Source organism: Carassius carassius, chromosome 2 (genome assembly GCF_963082965.1).
Source record: "Carassius carassius chromosome 2, fCarCar2.1, whole genome shotgun sequence".
Taxonomy (NCBI): Eukaryota; Metazoa; Chordata; class Actinopteri; order Cypriniformes; family Cyprinidae; genus Carassius; species Carassius carassius.
In genome coordinates this window covers 9,835,788-9,854,871 of record NC_081756.1, presented here as the reverse complement: position 1 = coordinate 9,854,871, position 19,084 = coordinate 9,835,788, and the positions used below count along the sequence as shown (strand labels likewise).

General features: G+C 36.9%; 1 long non-coding RNA gene and 1 pseudogene across 1 annotated transcript; one reads left to right on the top strand and one right to left on the bottom strand.

The window, feature by feature from the left end:
* The first annotated feature begins 1,557 nt into the window (after positions 1-1,557).
* On the top strand, positions 1,558-5,557 carry LOC132101827 (E3 ubiquitin-protein ligase TRIM39-like; annotated as a pseudogene).
* An 8,713-nt stretch (positions 5,558-14,270) lies between these two features.
* LOC132096598 (uncharacterized) lies at positions 14,271-14,994 on the bottom strand. The gene is made up of 3 exons (XR_009422599.1): positions 14,876-14,994; positions 14,629-14,707; positions 14,271-14,542 (listed from the first exon to the last, which is right to left on the bottom strand). It is a non-coding gene; the product is annotated as an uncharacterized LOC132096598 (long non-coding RNA).
* Positions 14,995-19,084: the final 4,090 nt, after the last annotated feature.

Sequence of the window (19,084 nt, the reverse complement as noted above, 5' to 3'; positions counted from 1 at the left end):
ATTTTTTACACTGATATGTAAACATTTTACTACTGTGGTAAACATTTTTGGTTTACTGTTTATTATTTTTAATTGATGTGTTAAAATTGCACTACTGTTCTAAATGTTTTATTGGCTTTAAAATATATATGGAGATTAAAAGGATTGTTAATATTTGCCCTCACACTATTGTTATTGTGCCTTTTTGTATTCTCACAATATTTGTAAATGCATATATATTTGCACTGCTGTTATAATTTTTTTATTGACTTTATATTTGCAAATTAAAAGGGTTGTTAATCTTAATCTTTGCACTAGTAATGTTTTTGTGCCTATTTCTCACTGTATTTGAAGTTGCAAATTTTTTTAAGTATTCCAGTATTACATAACAATTAATACACACACACAAAAAAACAGGGACTTTCAGAATAAGTCAGAAAATATAATAATATAATGTTATACTGTAAAAAATAATATATTATACTGTAAAAAATGAGTTAGTTAGCGCTGCGTTATTCATGTATTTTGTTGTGAAAATGCACAAAAACACAAATCATGTATTTGTTGCAATGAATATTCACGTTTTGTCTGTCAAATCATTTCGACTTTTTTTATCCAGTGACAGCTTGATGCCTTTGTCCATATAAGGTATTTCCTGTAGCGTGCGTCACATAGTGGTCACGAGCTGGTACTTTTACGAGTCTGTTTTGGACTTTGTGCGAGAGAGCGCCCTCCGGCGTCCGGTATGAATGAAACATACACAACATGAGAGTGTTTACTCTTTGGACAGTTCCCAAATTAAAGTGGGGGGGGGGACGAATTTACGTTCGATTAAATTACGGGGGAGAATGATGATTACGTACACGTGCATCAGCAGCGGCATAGCGGACACATTCCAGGAATTCCATCACTGTTCAGAGTGGGCCGCGAACTCGCGTCCCTGTGCGTCTTTTAGGATCTTTACCAAGACTAATGGGCGCCGGCCTACTTTTGGCAAATAGCCTGTGTGTAGGGTTAAAACAGTTTAATGGGTGTCATTGTTAAGCGTTATTTAAAGAAACAGGAAGTCGCCTATGTGAACTACTGACTATAGATCTGTAAGAGTATATAACTACTCACTAATCTATAACAGAGAACAGATAAAAAACAAATAGAGTCATTATATAGATCAGTGGACTAAACACAGAAACGTGCACGTCATAGATTCAATTTGAAAATTGGGCATACCCATATAGCCTACTCAGCTGAATTTAATTCATAAAATTTTAGAAATGCGATGCACTTTAGATAATGTCACTGCGTTATTCAAGAAAGAGAGATTATCTTTAACATCCAGTAATTTAATTTGTGTAGTTTTGGAATTAATATATAAATTCATAATAATTAGTAATAATAAAATATATGCATATTGATGCATATGTGTTATGAGACAATAAAATAAAAAGGGGCAAATAACAGTTGATCAACAGCTTTAAAATATCATTACACTGGTTTTATTTTAGAAATTGAGGTAACAAGGTGATTAACAGGTTTCATCATGTGAAGTAAAAACATGTAATGACCTTTTCCTGTAGACATAAAAAGAAGTGCAATGGCAGAATTTTTACCAACTTCACCAAGACAGAACTGGAGACAACGTATGGATAAACCTTCATGTAAGTCAATAACCAAGATAATGAATGATGCAAAAAATAAGAACAACAATAATTATAATAATTACAATAAAAAATTATTATAATTTTTTCTGGGTTTTCTATATTGAACATCTTGAGTGCCTTGTTTTTAGAACAATATGTTTTGCATGAAACGCAACAAGAGTGTGTGCGCAAATGTAAAAGATGCATGTTTACATTTGAAAATAATTGAGCAGTAGACCTGGCACAAAACACATTCTGTGTGAATGGAACCTCTTACTTCTTTGACTCCATTTAGAACTTTTTTTTTTTGAAGCTCTGGGCAGTGCAAAATAAATAGATTAACTGACTACATTATATCTAAAATGTAAGTTACTTGATATTAATTTTCTGTTCATTGATCTGAACAGTTGTATAAAAATTCTGTTGGTATGAATACAAGCACAGCCATGATTTTGCTGATATTCAGAACAACAATACTCATCGCTTTGTGATATTGCTTAACTTGTTGTTAATATGTGCAGAGAGGAACTGCAGGTAATAATTTTTTATTATTATTTATTTTCTTTTCAGCTCTGTCATCCTCCACTGGTCCTCTAGCTGAGGAGCTTCAGTGCTCTATATGTCTGGATGTGTTCACTGATCCAGTCAGCACTCCATGTGGACACAACTTCTGTAAGAGCTGCCTGAACCAGTGCTGGGACAACAGTCAGACCTGCAAATGTCCATACTGTAAAGAAACATTCAGTAAAAGACCCAACCTCAAGACCGACACAGCACTTAGAGAGGTTGCACAAATATTTGAGAAAAAGTTCATTCTGAGAAACTTTGTTCTCTTTGATATTTGCAATGACGTAAAGCTGAAAGCCCTGAAGTCCTGTCTGGTGTGTTTGACCTCTTACAGTGAAACCCATCTGGAGCCTCACCTGAGAGTCGGAGCTTAAAGAAACACAAACTGATGGACCCTGTGGAGAATATAAAGGACTATATATGCCAGAAACACGAGAGACCTCTGGAGCTGTTCTGTAGAGATGATCAGATGTATGTGTGTGTGTTTTGCACTGATGGAGACCACAAGACTCACAACACTGTTTCTCTAGAGGAGGAGAGTAAAAATATGAAGGCACGAGTTACTAAAAATACAGTAAACTTACTTCAGTAATCTGGTTCTAAATATGCCAACAAGGTCTTTTGTCAGAAAATTGAAAATACATGTTTTTAAAAAAAGTGATCAAATATGTCTTAATAAAATATAAATATGTACATGTCTGTCTATAGGCTCAGCTGGCGAAGACACAGAAAGACATGCAGCAAATGATGCAGGACAGGATTTGGAAGATTCTAGACATCAAACACTCAGCAGAACTCAGAAAAGTGAGCAGCTGTTCAATATTTGAGGAATAATGCTTTTATTTGATAAAGTAGTTTTGAGTACAGGCAAAACTCTATATTTCAGAAAAGCACAGAGCGAAAGAAAGCAGCCAGTTTTGAGCTCTTCAGCGATCTGATGCGCTCCATTGAGAGATGTCAGGCTGAGCTGCTAAAGATGATGGAGGAGAAGCAGAAAGCAGCAGAGACACATGATGAAGAGCTCATTCAAGAGCTGCAGCAGGAACTCACTGAGCTCAAGATGAGAAACACTGAGCTGGATCGTCTCTTACACACTGAGGATCACCTCCAGCTCCTACAGGTCAGTGTCTCTCTGTCTGCTCACATCACAGGACTACACTCACACTCCTCAAGCTGAGGGATTTCTCCTCTCTCCTGTTGTAGATTGATCCATCCCTGTACAGTCCTTCACACACCAGGAGCTGGCCTGAGATCAGTATGAACACTGATGTGAGTGTGGAGACTCTGAGGAGAGCTCTGACTCAACTTCAGGAAACTCTAGACGAGAAACTCAGTCAAACTGGTAAGTCAGTATCAAATAGCAAAGCACAATATGAATACATTTGTACTAAAAACTGAGTGTTCTAAATGTGAATGCTGAAAGCTTTCCAGTGCAGACGAGAGCACCCTTGGGTGTCATTTCTAGTAAATGGGAAAATAGGGTGTTGCTGAAGAAGACAGTTTTGTGAGAAGATGTTTTGAGCACCAAGAAATTGAATATTTGGCTATTTTTGTTATGTTACGGCGCCCCTCACATGACATGCAAGAAAAAATAAATAAATTGTGCGCACGATCTACTAATTCATTCCCTCAATTTACTAAAACGTGCACACGATTACTATTGCGTTCCCTCGAATTATGTAGCTAGTATCTTCTTTATTTTTATTCAGCCTAGTAAAGCCATTACACCATTTTCCTGTTAAATATAACATCTCAATTCACTCCAAGTTTAATTTCAATTGTTGTCCGCAACAGTCATGCCTACATTTATTTTTTGGTGCCAAGTTTCATTCCACAAATCATTATTTATTTTCTTATTCAGTTATTCACAAACGTATTCCAGAGCACTCATGAATCTAGCGCTCTAGGCTTACAAGAAAATGAACACTGAAATAGTAAAAAAATATCATATACATATATACATTTTTGAGAAAACAGCTCTTGTACACAGATATTTAAATAACTTCTAAACTTGTTTGCCTCTACAGTTATGAAGTGGATGCAGCATCATGCAGGTAATGTGTGATCTGTTAATGTAACACTTTTAAATCAATGACGGTCTTTGTATGCAGATATGATTCATATGCTCTGATCTCTCTCTCTCAGTGGATGTGACTCTGGATCCTGATACAGCTCATCCATATCTCATCATGTCTGATGATGGGAAACAAGTGAGACATGGAGACATTAAACAGAAGCTCCCAAACAACCCGGAGAGGTTTGATTACAGTGCCTCTGTCCTAGGAAAAGAGGGATTCTCCTCAGGGAGATATTATTTTGAGGTTCAAGTGAAAGGAAATACCGGCTGGACTTTAGGAGTGGCCAGAGTGAAGTGTGAAGTGACCTTCAGCCAAGTATGGTGACCCATACTCAGAATTTGTGCTCTGCATTTAACCCATCCGAAATGCACACACACAGAGCAGTGAACACACACACAGAGCAGTGAACACACACACACACTGTGAGCACACACCCGGAGCAGTGGGCAGCCATTTATGCTGCGGCGCCCGGAGAGCAGTTGGGGGTTCAGTGCCTTGCTCAAGGGCACCTAAGTCGTAGTATTGAAGGTGGAGAGAGAACTGTACATGCACTCCCCCCACCCACAATTCCTGCCGGCCCGGGACTCGAACTCACAACCTTTCGATTGGGAGTCCGACTCTCTAACCATTAGGCCACGACTTCCCAGAAATCTATTAACAGGGACAGATCACAATGCACCCTCAGTGTGGATGCTGGGCAATTTGGCTGAGGAATGGGAATGAATATTGGGCTTGTGCTGGTCCTCTTGTCTCTCTGTCTCTGAGATTGAAGCCACATAAGGTGGGGGTGTTTGTGGATTATGAGGAGGGTCTGGTCTCCTTCTATGATGTGGAGTCTAGATCTCATATTTACTCTTTCACTGGTCAGTCTTTTACTGATGTACTCTATCCATATTTTTGTCCCTTTCCTAATGATAAAGATAAAAATTCAGCACCGCTGATCATCTCACCTGTTAATTATAATGAATGAATGTAGTACCCAGATATGAAATTTCAATGAAAATGAAGCATAGACGTGTTAATCTAAAAAAAAGAAAAAAAGATGGGTTCTATATATCGCACATCTTTTAACTTGAGTGCCTTGTTGATAAAATAACATATTTTGTGGGAAACACAACAAGAGCATAAGCACAACAATAAAATAAACATGTTTTATATAAAAATAATTTCTAGCACAAAACATGTTTTTTGTGAATGGGCCCTATTACTTCTTTGGCTCTGTTTAGAAGCCTTTCTGTTGGTGGATGCTTTGGGCAGTGCAAAATAAATAGATTGACTACACTTTATCTGTCAAGATCTGGGGCCCGTTCTTCGTACGTCGCTAACTCAGTTAGCTGGATTTGAATGTTGATGATTTGCCGTGATCTTGGATCGTTTGGTTCTTCGAAGCTCATCCCGGAGCTGCTGTCATAGCAACAGGTCCGTAAGCTTAAACCTGCTCGGGAGCAGACTTATTTCATGTAAACAGGATTAGATCGCTTCTTTTCAACCAGAACTGATACTCAAAATATGTCTGCTACCACCGCTACTTTATTACAAGAGTATCGTACTGATCCAGGGACAATAATTTAAAATAATAATCATTAAAAAAAATTATTTAAAAATAATATAAAAATGCTGTGTAGTCCATAACAGCCTACTATAGACAGCCAGTTTTACTCACTGAAATATTTATTTGTCATAAAATTATTACTTCATAATTGTATTGGAGTCTTACACACATGCTATACAGATACTAGAGTCGTGCATTATTTTGAGTGATGACTGCTATTATAAGAGTGGCTTGATGGAGTGCAGGAGATGCAGATAACATGATATTGACCCTTAACCCCTTAACTGTCACTCACGTTTTTGAAGATAGACTTGAATGTGCATGATACAAACCTACATTTTTATAATTCATGACTGAAAACATTTTGTAACATGATTTTGATGTGCCTTTTACATGGTAATGCAATGTCTGATTTTAAAATGGGTTTTAAGGGGAGGAATTTTGAGATTTTATGTTTTCAAGTGATATATAACTTCTGATGATTTCTAAAATGTGATATAGAAAAAGGCAACGAGGAAGTATTTTTTTTAAATAAAGGTCAAAACTCCTTTTGTAATGTAGATTTCTGAGGGTGCACTCTTGTCATAAATTAATCTATTACTTTTCCTACATAATTTTTAACAAACAATATTGGTAAAATATATATTTGGGAGTCTTAGACCTTTCCAATGATATATAGTTTGTCAAGATTAGATTAGATTTGATTGTAATATAGTATGGTCAACGTAGGCGTCCCGTATTCGGGACGGGGTGACCGTTAACTTAAGAAACTTTCATTAATGCTGTCACGTAACAAATCTGTCCAAATATAAAATGAAATGAATAGATAATTTCTACATTTAAATAAAAATGTAAAGACTGCACAACTATTATAAATTGCGAATATAAATAATTGGGAATCATGAAAAAAATTCTAATAAAATAAAAACATGCATCTATTATCTGTTTCATGTATCTATTATAACATTTATGTAGTTTTGTTTGCTTGGCTGTTTCCTTATAAAAGTCCAGAAATTTGTCAAGTTTTTCGTCGGGTGTCATTTTAAATTATATGACGTCATTACATTGCCGTCTTGCCACCAGCCAATCGCTGCACTGCTGATCATGGTTTCTAGTATTGATACATATCCCCTTTTAAGCCAACACATGAACGCGCAATTATCTCAGATAACTCAATCCAGCGATACTAATCATACACAACAGGTGTGTTCGAAGAACCCAATTAGCCGGATCATGATTAGCACGATGATATCATCTTGGATGGGTCATTTGATCTCGGATGTAATAAGCGACGTACGAAGAACGGGCCCCAGGTCAATAAACTTCCATTAATTCACCACCAGAGTTCATCATCCACAACACAGACTCTCACACTACACAGTACACCCTGGACTACATTTCCCATGCTCCATTGCACCAATCACATCACATTCACCTGATAACTATCACACACAGCTGCAACCAATTACACACACACGGCACAATCATTAGACACACTTTATAAACATTGGACTTCCTCTCACACATGACCGAGTATTTTTCTGTGTATATCCCTCTCCTAGTTATAGCTGTGATACAAAAGCCTTTCCGTGTTAGTTCTCTTAGACTTGTCTTAGTTTCTAGTTTTTGTAGTCTTGTTTCAATTCCTTGTTTTCATAGTCTTGTTTCAGTTTCTATTTTTCTTGCCCTGCTGTTACTCGTGTTTTGACCCTTTTGCTCTGGATAATGGTTTACCCCTCTGGATTAGCCCTCTGGATATTGTTTGCTTATTCTTATTCTTGGTTCTATTTTATTTTATTCTCTATTATGTTTGTATTATGTGTATTGTCTGTGCTGTACGTGTGCATGTGAAACGCAAGCAACAAAATTTGCCTAAGGGGATAATAAAGTAAATCAAGTCTCTGTCCAGTAAAAGCTTGTGTATGGATCCTCACATCTCATCGGCTCCCATGTTACAGTATCTGAGATGCTTTAGTTGCTATTGTATAGAATATCAATGGATCTGCAACGTATAAGTCTACTAGTATCCAATTTGTAAGAATTGTACTAAATATAATAAAGCAGTAACCAGCAATATTGACTTCTACATAGTTGTTGGCAGTAGTTGTACAAGTAGGATGTTTAGGTATTTAATAACTTTTATTAATAATTTTAAAATAAAACAATTCAAAAAATAGAGCAAGGGGAAATGAACATGTAATTATTATGGCAATGCATCAAAATTCAGTGTCATCAGTTTGCCAAGAAGAACACAGAACGTTATATGCACCATTTAGATGTGGTAGGGAGCAGGTGTACATTTCTTTCGTGTGTTAGTGTTTTTATGCTGTACAAACTGTATTTTCTATCGCCCTACACCTAAACCCACCCCTTAAAGAAAACTACTGGCAATTTTTGCATTTAATAATACGCCGTTCAGTACACACACCTACACACACACAAAGCAAAATATCCTATAACAGGAGAGGAAGGCTCTGTCTCTGTGACACAGAAGGTCCATCCATGCTGACACTGAGTGAGAGAGACAGACAAATCTCCAACAGACTGTTCCAGACATAAGAATTATTGTTATACAGCTGGGAAGTGAGTGCGTGTGCATGTGTGTGTGCATGATAGCAGGACATGAAACAAACATTTATTGCATCACAATCAGTATTTTTTCATAAAGTGATTAAAAGCTGAAATATCTATCTATCTATCTATCTATCTATCCATCCGACCAGTGTGTCATTGTGATAAATGTACAGTGACAATCTTTTTTTTGTATAAATACACATATCATGTAGATATTTTTAACCATGTAAACATTGGTCTCTAAATTAGCTTGAACTACATTTTAGTATCAGTGCTTATGCAAACAAAATGTATGTGTACAAATACCTATACATTATATTCCTAAACACCACACAATTCAAGGTCCTGGATTCAAGTTCCCCAGAAATATATAAATCTTGTGAGTTGATTTGAGCAAAAGCATCGGAACAATGCATAAATGTATTGAGATCATGTTGGCTAATCATCAACATAAGGTATATAAATAGGTTGGAGGCCATGTACATTTATTAAAAGTGTAGGTAGATAGTTGAATAGAAGTAGTAAAAAAATAGGGGGAAAAAATCTCTGAACCTCTGGTCCTAGTGTGTGACAGCTGGCCTTTGGCTCTGCCTCCTTCTTCCCCCGTGACCTCGCTGGATAACAGGGCCATATTGCAGCAGTGGGGTGCTGGGGCCATCCCAGGAGCGCAATGTGGACGGATGCAACATCGCCAGTTGGGCTGGGCTGGGATGGCTTGTCACAGACGGTTAAAGTGACGGCCACTCACACTTTATCATGTCCGTCTCACAGGTCAGTGAGGGACAAGCCAGGTCACTGTGCACCGCTGAGCTGAGCCAACCCAGGGCATCACACATACACCCCACCTAACTGTAAGACCATCACCCCGCCTGTGTAGCACACCCGCCGTCTGACTGGAGGTGCTGCAGTAAGTTTTCTGTTTAAATAAACAAGGAGAGACACAGTTTTGCTGCTTTTAGTCATGGAGTCGCTCTTGTAATGATTTATTATAACAATTCAAAGATTGTATCATTTTACATATATTTGTTGTATAATTTAATCACAATGTCTTATGTCACCTTACATGTGACTCAACCCAAACACTAATAAACGTGTTGCATAAGGCTTGTAAGTTTTTTTCAATTTGGATGGTATTATATTAATACAAGGCCTAACGCAAAACCCCCACGAATGAATCAGCTTTTTAATAAACACAAACAATGTCTCTTTTAAACATCTTAACTTGACCCAGGAAATGTATATTACCCTCCTGCAACCACATACACATGAAATCGACATTTTCTTTAATGTTTTATATCCTTGGTGATCGATTTCATCCACCTGTTTAAATAAACAAGGAGAGACAAAGTTTTGCTGCTTTTAGTCATGGAGTCACTCTTGTAATGGCCTCTTCTCTGCGACTCACCTTTAATCACACAGTACCTAATCAGCACGGCGTCTCCCCTACTGTCCACTAAGATTACTACGCATCACCATTAACCCTAATAACAGCAAACAATGTTATAAACAGAAATTAAATAATCAAACACATGGGAAAATAAAACAAATTATTCCTGTGACTACACGTACAGGGTGTCACACCTGCATTAAAACAACATATTGTTATGCTCCTCCTAATATCATTGTCACAAACTGTTTCGTCCATGTTAGTGATCTAAAACCTAAATCCCATTGACCCATATCTAATTATAGAAATGCCTGCCTTAGAAAACACCACTTTTTTTTTTATCAAGGGTTTGTTTCTTCTTTTATATATAAATATTATTATTTTATCCGTGTCCCAAAAACAGACTTAAAATATTAATCTATAAATGTCCATTATAACAATTTGAATTGGATTGTTAACACATTTAATGTGAAAATTATTGTCATATTGTCTTTTGTATCAACTGTTAGTGTAATTTGTTTCCACATAGAAAAAGTGTCAGAACTTGAGATAAAAAAGCTTGGTATAAAAGTCATTTAATGTATAATGTAATCATTAAATTTTTACATTTATTTGACGTGTGTTTACTGTAGATCATCAAAGTTGTAATAATTCATGGTTTTGTAATAAACTATTATTAAGATTCAAAGTCAGAGTTTGGAACAATATATACAGAGTTCTGGCTTGAAACTGTAGATGGTGCAGTCCAATAGCCTAATGACATCATGACATCATTATCACATGGCACAGCTGATTGGTTCTCTCCTGTATAGGTAGCCAATGAGCTTGCTGCTCAACATTCAAATATATGACTAGTGCTTGCAGTAGCAGTTGCAGCTTGCTTCAGAAACCCTCCACCTTCCCCAGCTCCACATGTATAGATCTTCTACGAGGTGATTCATGTATGCTATATATAATATGTAAATGTGTCATACAGAAATAATGAAAACCAGACTCGACCAAGATTCTGTTGCTATCTGCTATTTCATATATACACACTTGTACTTTCAAACTGTTTTATAAATGCAATATCACACTCGTAGCTGTGTGATATGGTTTATATACAGCCATATCGCACTGCGACAAGTGTGATATTGCTATAGACACAGGCAAGTCTTGTCATGTCTTCTTCAGTCTCACCTCTTAATATCTAAATCAGTGAGGCTCATTAGAGGACTGTCGTTAATGTTGTTGCTGTTGTTTATGGCATCCTTTGTCTCAGAGCTCATGTATTGTTTGCTCTCATGTAAACGAATTGCTTTTTCTTTCATGCCAGGACACATTACAAGCAGAGCATGTAAATCAGGACAACATCCTCTGATTAAGCTCAACGTGATTTGCTTCAGCTGTGCAGAATACATTTCTGATCCGAGAACAGGGTGTGTTATTCAAGGTGTGCATTCATACAATGCACATTGTTAAGCGATCATTCTGGCGCACAGTAGCACATCTGGATCAAGTGGTAGGAATCTGGGACTTTGTGTCACATTGTAACTTGAACCTTGTGATTTAACACGAGCTGCTAATGAGTCGTAGAGTGAGTGTTATTGTGAAATTGCATTAAACGCCTGGACATGCAAAAGAATAATTGAGTAACACAGCGGCAAACAGCGGTCGGCCTCTTTTTTTTCTCAATAAACAAAAAAAAAGGAGCACTATAAACAACATTTTGAAGAACTATGGTAAACTGTGAACTAGATTTTTGCATTTTCTGAAAATGTGAGCACAAAACTGCAATGATGCCATGGCATTACTATATCCACTGTAAATACTTCCATACGTCTGTTACCTTATCTTCCCCTTTGTTCTGTCATCTTCATCCCGCATCTTTCTGTCCTTGTCACTGTTTTGTTTCAGTAATGCCAGTCAAAATGCTCAGAGGCTCTGGAGGTATTTCAGAAAAATCACAGAAATCAATCCAACATGAAACTGAAGGAAAACATCTAATTTCATTGAGCAATAACTCTCTCCTTTCAACGACAAACCTCAGAGCGAGAGCCTAGGGTGCATTTAACCTCTTAGTGTCATCATGAGACATTTTGTCAGAATTGTCACAAATAACCATCTTTATTATTTATTTATTTTTTATGTATGCAGGAAAATATTAAAGAAATGTTCCAAATGTATTCATTGCAAAAAATAAATAATCAAATAAATAAAAAAATCAATTGGAAAGTTGAAAAAACAGATTACTGGAGAATGTTTTAGAAGAAAATATATTATTTCATTCTATCCACTTCACTTGCCATATCTTTGTAATTATTTATAAAATTTACAAGCACTTTCTGGGTGAAAATTGTTCCTAAGACAGTTTTTACACACTTATGATATCTTGGAAATCTGGATGTATGAAATCATGTTAATTATTGTCTGAGGAAATAACCACATACATTTATATATACACAGTCACAAAATATCGTAAGGATCAGGGCAAATATGTTAAGCAAAGCATAAAATAAATAAGCATGATACATATAATACAGAGGTCATTATAGATGAATCACTGAGCAATCAAATGATTCAAACCCTGTTCAGAAAGTGAGAAGTCACACTTCAGATATTCATTTCATAGTGTGTTTTGTTCTGTTTTAAAGGATAAGATCAGCTGTGGCTTCTACGGCTCTTGACAGCTTAATATATCCGCACACATTGTTTTAACACCAACGGAATATTGAAAACAAAATCTGTTTGACATCCTGTACTTCTTCTTGCTCCCATGCACATATCTTATTATATTCTGCAACTCCTATCGAATACAAAACCTTGGATTAGTGTTTGCATCAATACACCGCACAACCATAAAAGTTCTCATTAACAAGCATACATTCAGCCATCCCGAACCAACAAGCACAACTTGTTATTATACAGTTTTACTCCACAATATCACTCGATACAAGACGAATAATCTACTGCTGGGTTGTAGTCTCAGATTTGAATATGGACCCTTAGGCCATGCACTGGCTAGGAAGAACATTTAACACACTCGAGAAGACTGAGCACAAGTACGGCTCATGTCGCACCCAGTGTGTGTTGAACAGTCACCAAGGCAGAGTGTTTATGGATTTCATACTTGGCTTGTGTGAATGCTCCACAAACTGTAAGCAATTCAATTTGAAGATCGCCTTCCGCACAGAGGCCTCGGCAGTGCTAACTGCCAATTATATCTCCTGCAATATAATTTGTGTCACATTAGGAAAATCACATGGCAAAGTAATTCGATAATAACTTAACATAAATAAATGAGCCGGGGTTCAAATTATTTCCTGTCACGGATGCTGAAAGCTTAATCCAGTGGGAATTGAAAGTCAACCAAAGTGTGAACTCTTCCCCTGGTTTTCCATTCGGTAAAACTCTTGGGTGTTGCAGGCAGTAATGAGGACGCAGTTGTCATGTGTGAATGATGAATGTGCTGCTGGAATGGCCACTGAATCTGAATGAATTTATCCGGCATGAATATTGCAGTACATGGTTTCAGGGGCGCTGCACAAGATCCCAGGCCCTATGCAGTCCTAATGGCCCCCCCCGCCCCCCTTGAAAATATATATTCCAGACTTTTCAAGGGCCCTCTCTTCCTTTGGGGCCCTGGTAATCAGTACTGGTTTAACCCCCAGTCCGACGCCCCTGCATGGTTTTGTAAAATCTGTAATCCAAACCCTGTCGTATATGGAATTTGCCACTAAGGGCAATACAATGAGTCCAGTGGGCCACTGTGTGCAGATGGAAAAGAAAAAAAAGATGAAAATATGGAAAATGAAGTCAGATCCTGTTTGTATAAAAAAAGTTTTGAAGGTGGTAACGAACAATAAGTCTTAAAGGCATAGGTCACACAAATATAAAACTTCTGTCATCATTTACTTCATGTTGCTAGACCCGTACGACTTTCTTTTTTCCTGTCGAACATTAGAATATTAGTAGTATATAGTAGAATATTAGTAACAAAACAGTTTCTGTTTACATTGGCTTCCATTGTACTGATTAAAAAAACAGAATGAATAAAACAGATATTTTAATGATATGAGGGTGCGTAAATGATGGCAGAGATTTTTTTTACACCTTTAAGATTTAATATTACCCTTCTAATTAACCTATTTATAAAAAAGAGCTTTCAGACTGCTTTAAAGAGGTATTTCTGCAAAAAAAAAAAAAAAAACACCTTGGTGCATGTGTCTATAAATACTAATAAAAAAACATGCTTAAGCTTACAGAACAAGTTTATTTTAATTAGTAAAAAAAAAAAAATTGGCCAAAGGAAAAAAACAAACCTCCTTCTTGAATGTTAAAGTCTCAGTTTTGAGTTTAATAGTTTTTTTTGCAGATTGACACATTGCACTTCAACATTTTAAATATTTACGTTTTACACACTCAGAAAGCAATATAATGTGCAATAGTTCATAGATATGTAATACGCATTTTTTTTTTAAGATGACAGTTTCCCAACATTAACCTTTTAAATGGATAGTTCATCCAAAAACTTAAATTCTGTCATCATTTAGTCAACTCCACGTTGTTCCAAACCAACGACTGACATTCTGTGGACATCCAAAGAAGATACTTAAAAAAAAAAAAAAAAAATTCCATGCAATGCAAGTCAGTGATTGAACCCCATTTAGTGTAGTTTTATTTCAACAGGAGAAAGGTGGTCATACAGGTTTGAAATTACATGAGGATGAGTAAATGAAGGGGGAACATTTAAGCTCAAACAGGGTGCATGACAGGCATCCATAAAAGCCTGCAAAAATGCAATAACATTTTTATTTTTTACATATTTTAATTTTAATAAGAAAACTATAGCATAAAGTCTCTTAAAGATTTTACCTGATGTAATCAAGACCATCGTTGCACGCTTTAAATCACAATCTTCCCAAACATCAGCAAATATATCCACAGAACCAGCCTGTAAAACACTACCAGATTATACCAAACACAGTCCCACACGTCAGCCCTAGTTATACCCCAACCGTTTGCACTACACTGATTACTGATATTAACTCCCAATGCACATCATGAAACACACATTCAATATCCACACGGCACCTTCACTGCAGGGGACATGTAAACTCACCATGTGGAAGCAGGTTGGAGCATTAAACGCAGGCATATATGCACCAGTGAGGAGTCTTGCCCTGATCTCACACAGTCGACTACACAAGACTAGGCCACTCAGTGGACTGAGAGAACGCCGTAATCATGCTTCACACCCGGCCTGCTAATGCTAATGACTGATCTCTCATTCACCCAGGCTGTTGATTGCGCAAGGACAGTTTAAGTTAGCACAGTTCACAGAGAGAGTAATCAGTCAGAAATATTAACATTAATCGCATTTGCCATGCTAACCTGACAGTCAGAGATGCCAGAGTGTTTTCCCGAGGTCCTGTGTATAGTACCAGTTTTAATCTGGTATTGCAACTCTATACAGAAGAAGTAATCATTTCTACCAAAATACCAGTTTTACAGCTGTAAACCTATAATAAAGCATCATTTACTCATGTTACTCCAAACCTGTAGAACTGGAAAACAGAAGGGAAAATGTCAATAAATGTACTAGTCCATTTTTTCCAATTACAAAGACGTGGATCAAAGCTTTTAAGCTTCAAGAAAATTCTAAAGCACCATTAAAAATATAAAATTACATAAGTAAAACTTCAATAAACATACTGTACTCAGTGCGACTCATCATATTTCAAGTCTTCAAGAGCCATAATATAGCTTTGAGTACGAAACAGACCAAATGTATCATGTGTTCACTTACTTAAATGGATTAGCCTGAATCATTAGACCATTGTTGTTAACTGGATAAACCGATTCATTAAAATATCTGACTCAGCTAATTGAGTACTTGAGTTTTGGAGCTTGATCAATCCTCATGCACATTCATTGCACTGAAACCTCCATGTAGTTTTTGTCTTCTGCAGAATATAAAAAAAAGGTATTTTTAGGAATGTTGGGAACCAGACAGTTTCCATTCCCATTGACTTTCACTGTCATACAATTTTGGAATGAAATAATTACAGATTTTAAATTTTTGGGTGGACTATTTCATTTCAATTAATATTAAATGCAATTTCTGATTTAGCTGTTTTCTTTCATACACATACACCACAGACACGTGGCATACTGAATTAAAGGTCAACAATCCACTGCAAGGAATGTTAGGTGACACATAAGGGAGAGGATACTACTGTAGATCTGTGTTATCACAACATATTTTCTGACTGAGCAGACATTCCCTTCTCCATCTCCCTTCACTTAAGATCAGAGACGAGTGGAAATCAAACCGTCCTGTACATGACAAGTGTGACAGACGGGTCATGCTTAAACATGTTTCCCTCTCAAAACAGCAGAAGTGAATCAGAGAGAGGGGCTGAGAGTGGATTTGAACATGATATGAAATAGCCTAAATCTGAGGCATAGGCTGACAAAAACAATTTTTTGATCAATTTAATCATTAAAAAACTTCACGATCAGCCCTAATCGACTACCATGTAGGATTCATCAAAACGATCCGACTCACAAGAACGATTCGTTCACAAACCGGATATTACTACTTTGTCATTAATGCGCCAAGGAGAGCGATTCCCATCTCAAGACTGTAGACTGAAAAAAAAAGACTGATTGTAGACTGATTTTTTTTCTTTTCTCTCCTTTAAACGTTAGAAACTGCTCTTTCATTTCTTGAGGGTTGACCAGCATCATAGGGAAGCTGCTATAACAGTGTGGGTCACTAGGGGGCGCTAGAGGACTGTTCACTGTGTGCTGCGAGGAAAATGACCAACAGCGGGTGTAAATTATAAATAAACAAATTATTATTATTTAGATCTCTCAGTAACATCATAATAACATAATACTTTAACAAAATTAATGAGCAATAAAAAAGATTTATATAGAATGTCCCACACTAATATTTCTGCTCTCATGCCTTGATTTAATTATTGTGCATTTTAATGTTCCCCTCAGTGCACTCACCTAAAGTCCAGCCAGTTCATTTATAATGAGAGGGAATCTAGGTGTAGTCATAGTTCTGTTTAATTCTCTGTTGACAAAAACATTTTAATAGGCTCAAAATATGTGAGTTACTCAAATATGTGTGTGACACAAATATACATTAGAAACACAAGGTATATGTAAAAAATAATTTTTATACCATATGGGAAAGTTTTGTTGCTCGGAGGTTGGTTTTTCTTAGTTCAAGATAATATGACGTTCTTCTCCGTAATCTTATGTCTAAGATGTTTCTCTTAAAATTACACAAGGAATGAACAATAAATGAGACAATTATTGGTTTACAGTTCATGATTTAAAAAAATCACATCAAAGAACTTATGAGAATATATTTGAGTTCATATTGAAATTTCTGACTTTTGATGACCAATTTTAAATCTGGGCACAATTTGAGACATTGTCAGAATACACATGTGAGATTCATATTTTTAGGTATTTCATAGGAGAAATATCTGGGAATAATGAGAGTTTAGCAAAATATGATTTGCTTTCTGTTAATTCTAATTTGCTTTCTGTTTATGTAGTTTGTGATTTTTTTCATTCCTTTGAGCAACAATCTGATTCAAAAATCAACCATCCCTTTATAATATGTATCAAATGACCAAAATTGCCAGTTGCAACAGATTTTTATGCAGAACTAGTGAATGTGGAGTAATGTGCGAGTGAATCTATCTTATGCTTGTTTGAGTGGGTATATAACGTCTAGTCCATAGACCTCTGACACCCATCTGACATCTCCACAACCCATGAAATCATTCCTCGGCTTTTGTTTGTTGTGCCTGCTATGACTCCCTGTCCACAGCCCCATGAGTGCAGCCACATAAAGTGTCCCTGAGCGGTCGGGGCTCTGGCCCCGTGGGTGAAATGGCAGGGCCCAGCAGGGTGGACGCTAAAGTTGCCCAATACTTTCACTGCAGATTCTTCTGGTCCAGCAGTTCAGGCACCCCTCACTGTGAGAACGGGTCACTTCTCTTAAAGTCATTGTCGTGAGGACATTTATGATGCTGACATCCACTGGACTCCGCACAGAGTGTGACTTCAGTGGATTTACCATGAATAGGAAGGGCTATTCCAGCAAAATGATTATTATATTTCAAACCAGAGCTCAGATGGTGCCTAGTACAGAAATGCATGTTTCTAAAGGTTAAATGAGATTCTGTTTGAGTTATGGACATAAATCATACCTCAAATCATGCAGTTTGTTTAGGAGAGGTGTGCTTTTGCTTTTCTAATGGATTCGATTTGTGTTCACTTCTTCTGTTGCTCTGCGAATGTTCACAGATGATGCAGTCATTTCAACAAGAAATCTGGAATTTGGAATCTGGTAAAAAAAAATGTAACGGGTAAAGGTTGGGAACCTGAACTTGTCGTGTTGCCCAACAGAAAGCGGCTTGTTTGACAGGTTTTGTGTCAGCTGTCCTTCATTCATCTACACTATTGACAATGGAAAATTTATTGTAATTTAATTTGTTTTGTTATTTGTAACCCCCCCCCCCCCCCCATAAACATACACTGAAAAAGTCATTTCTAGAAATGAAAATAGCATGAAGACTAGCGAACATCAATTTAGAACACCCGATCAACCACCTAGTAATTAACAATAACATCCTAGCAGCTGCACAAAAACACAGAAAATCAATCTCAAAACAAGGAGTAATATTTTTCGGTTCCCTGACAGCCAGTATGTGCGCAAGATCCACACATGTTAAAACTGCTGTGCATTTGGTTTTGATGCCAGTTTTTTTTCAGTTGGACATTGCAGCATGAACTTTAAAGATTTTGCAAGCCCCTCAACCTGGCGATTCCTTGACCCTCGACCTATACGATGAGTTATCAGCAGGAGGTAACGATCCTTGTCAATTGTCTATACTGTCCTCAGAATTTGTTTAATATCTATGTGAACTTCCCCTTCTCATAGTTAACATGCTGGAGATATTTAGCTGGATGTGCACAAAGCTTGCACAGACTACTAACACATCACCCCATCACTTCAGAGTTAAAAGAGTCACTTCCCACTCTAGCCCAAAGGTCTCCATTGCTAACTACACATGTCCTGAGAAATCAATTACGAGGAGACACTTGATTTTGAGTGATTGGTGAGGGTGCAGTGTCTCCATGTTCCATGACAGCTTACATCCTCTTCTTATCAACCAAAATGAATCTGAATATCATTTTGACCTCAGCTTTCCTTCAATCAAGAGGCTCAGTGGGGGTAAATTAATTTTAGGGGCATTCAACACCTCATAGTGCATGACAGATAGCAGACATCTTA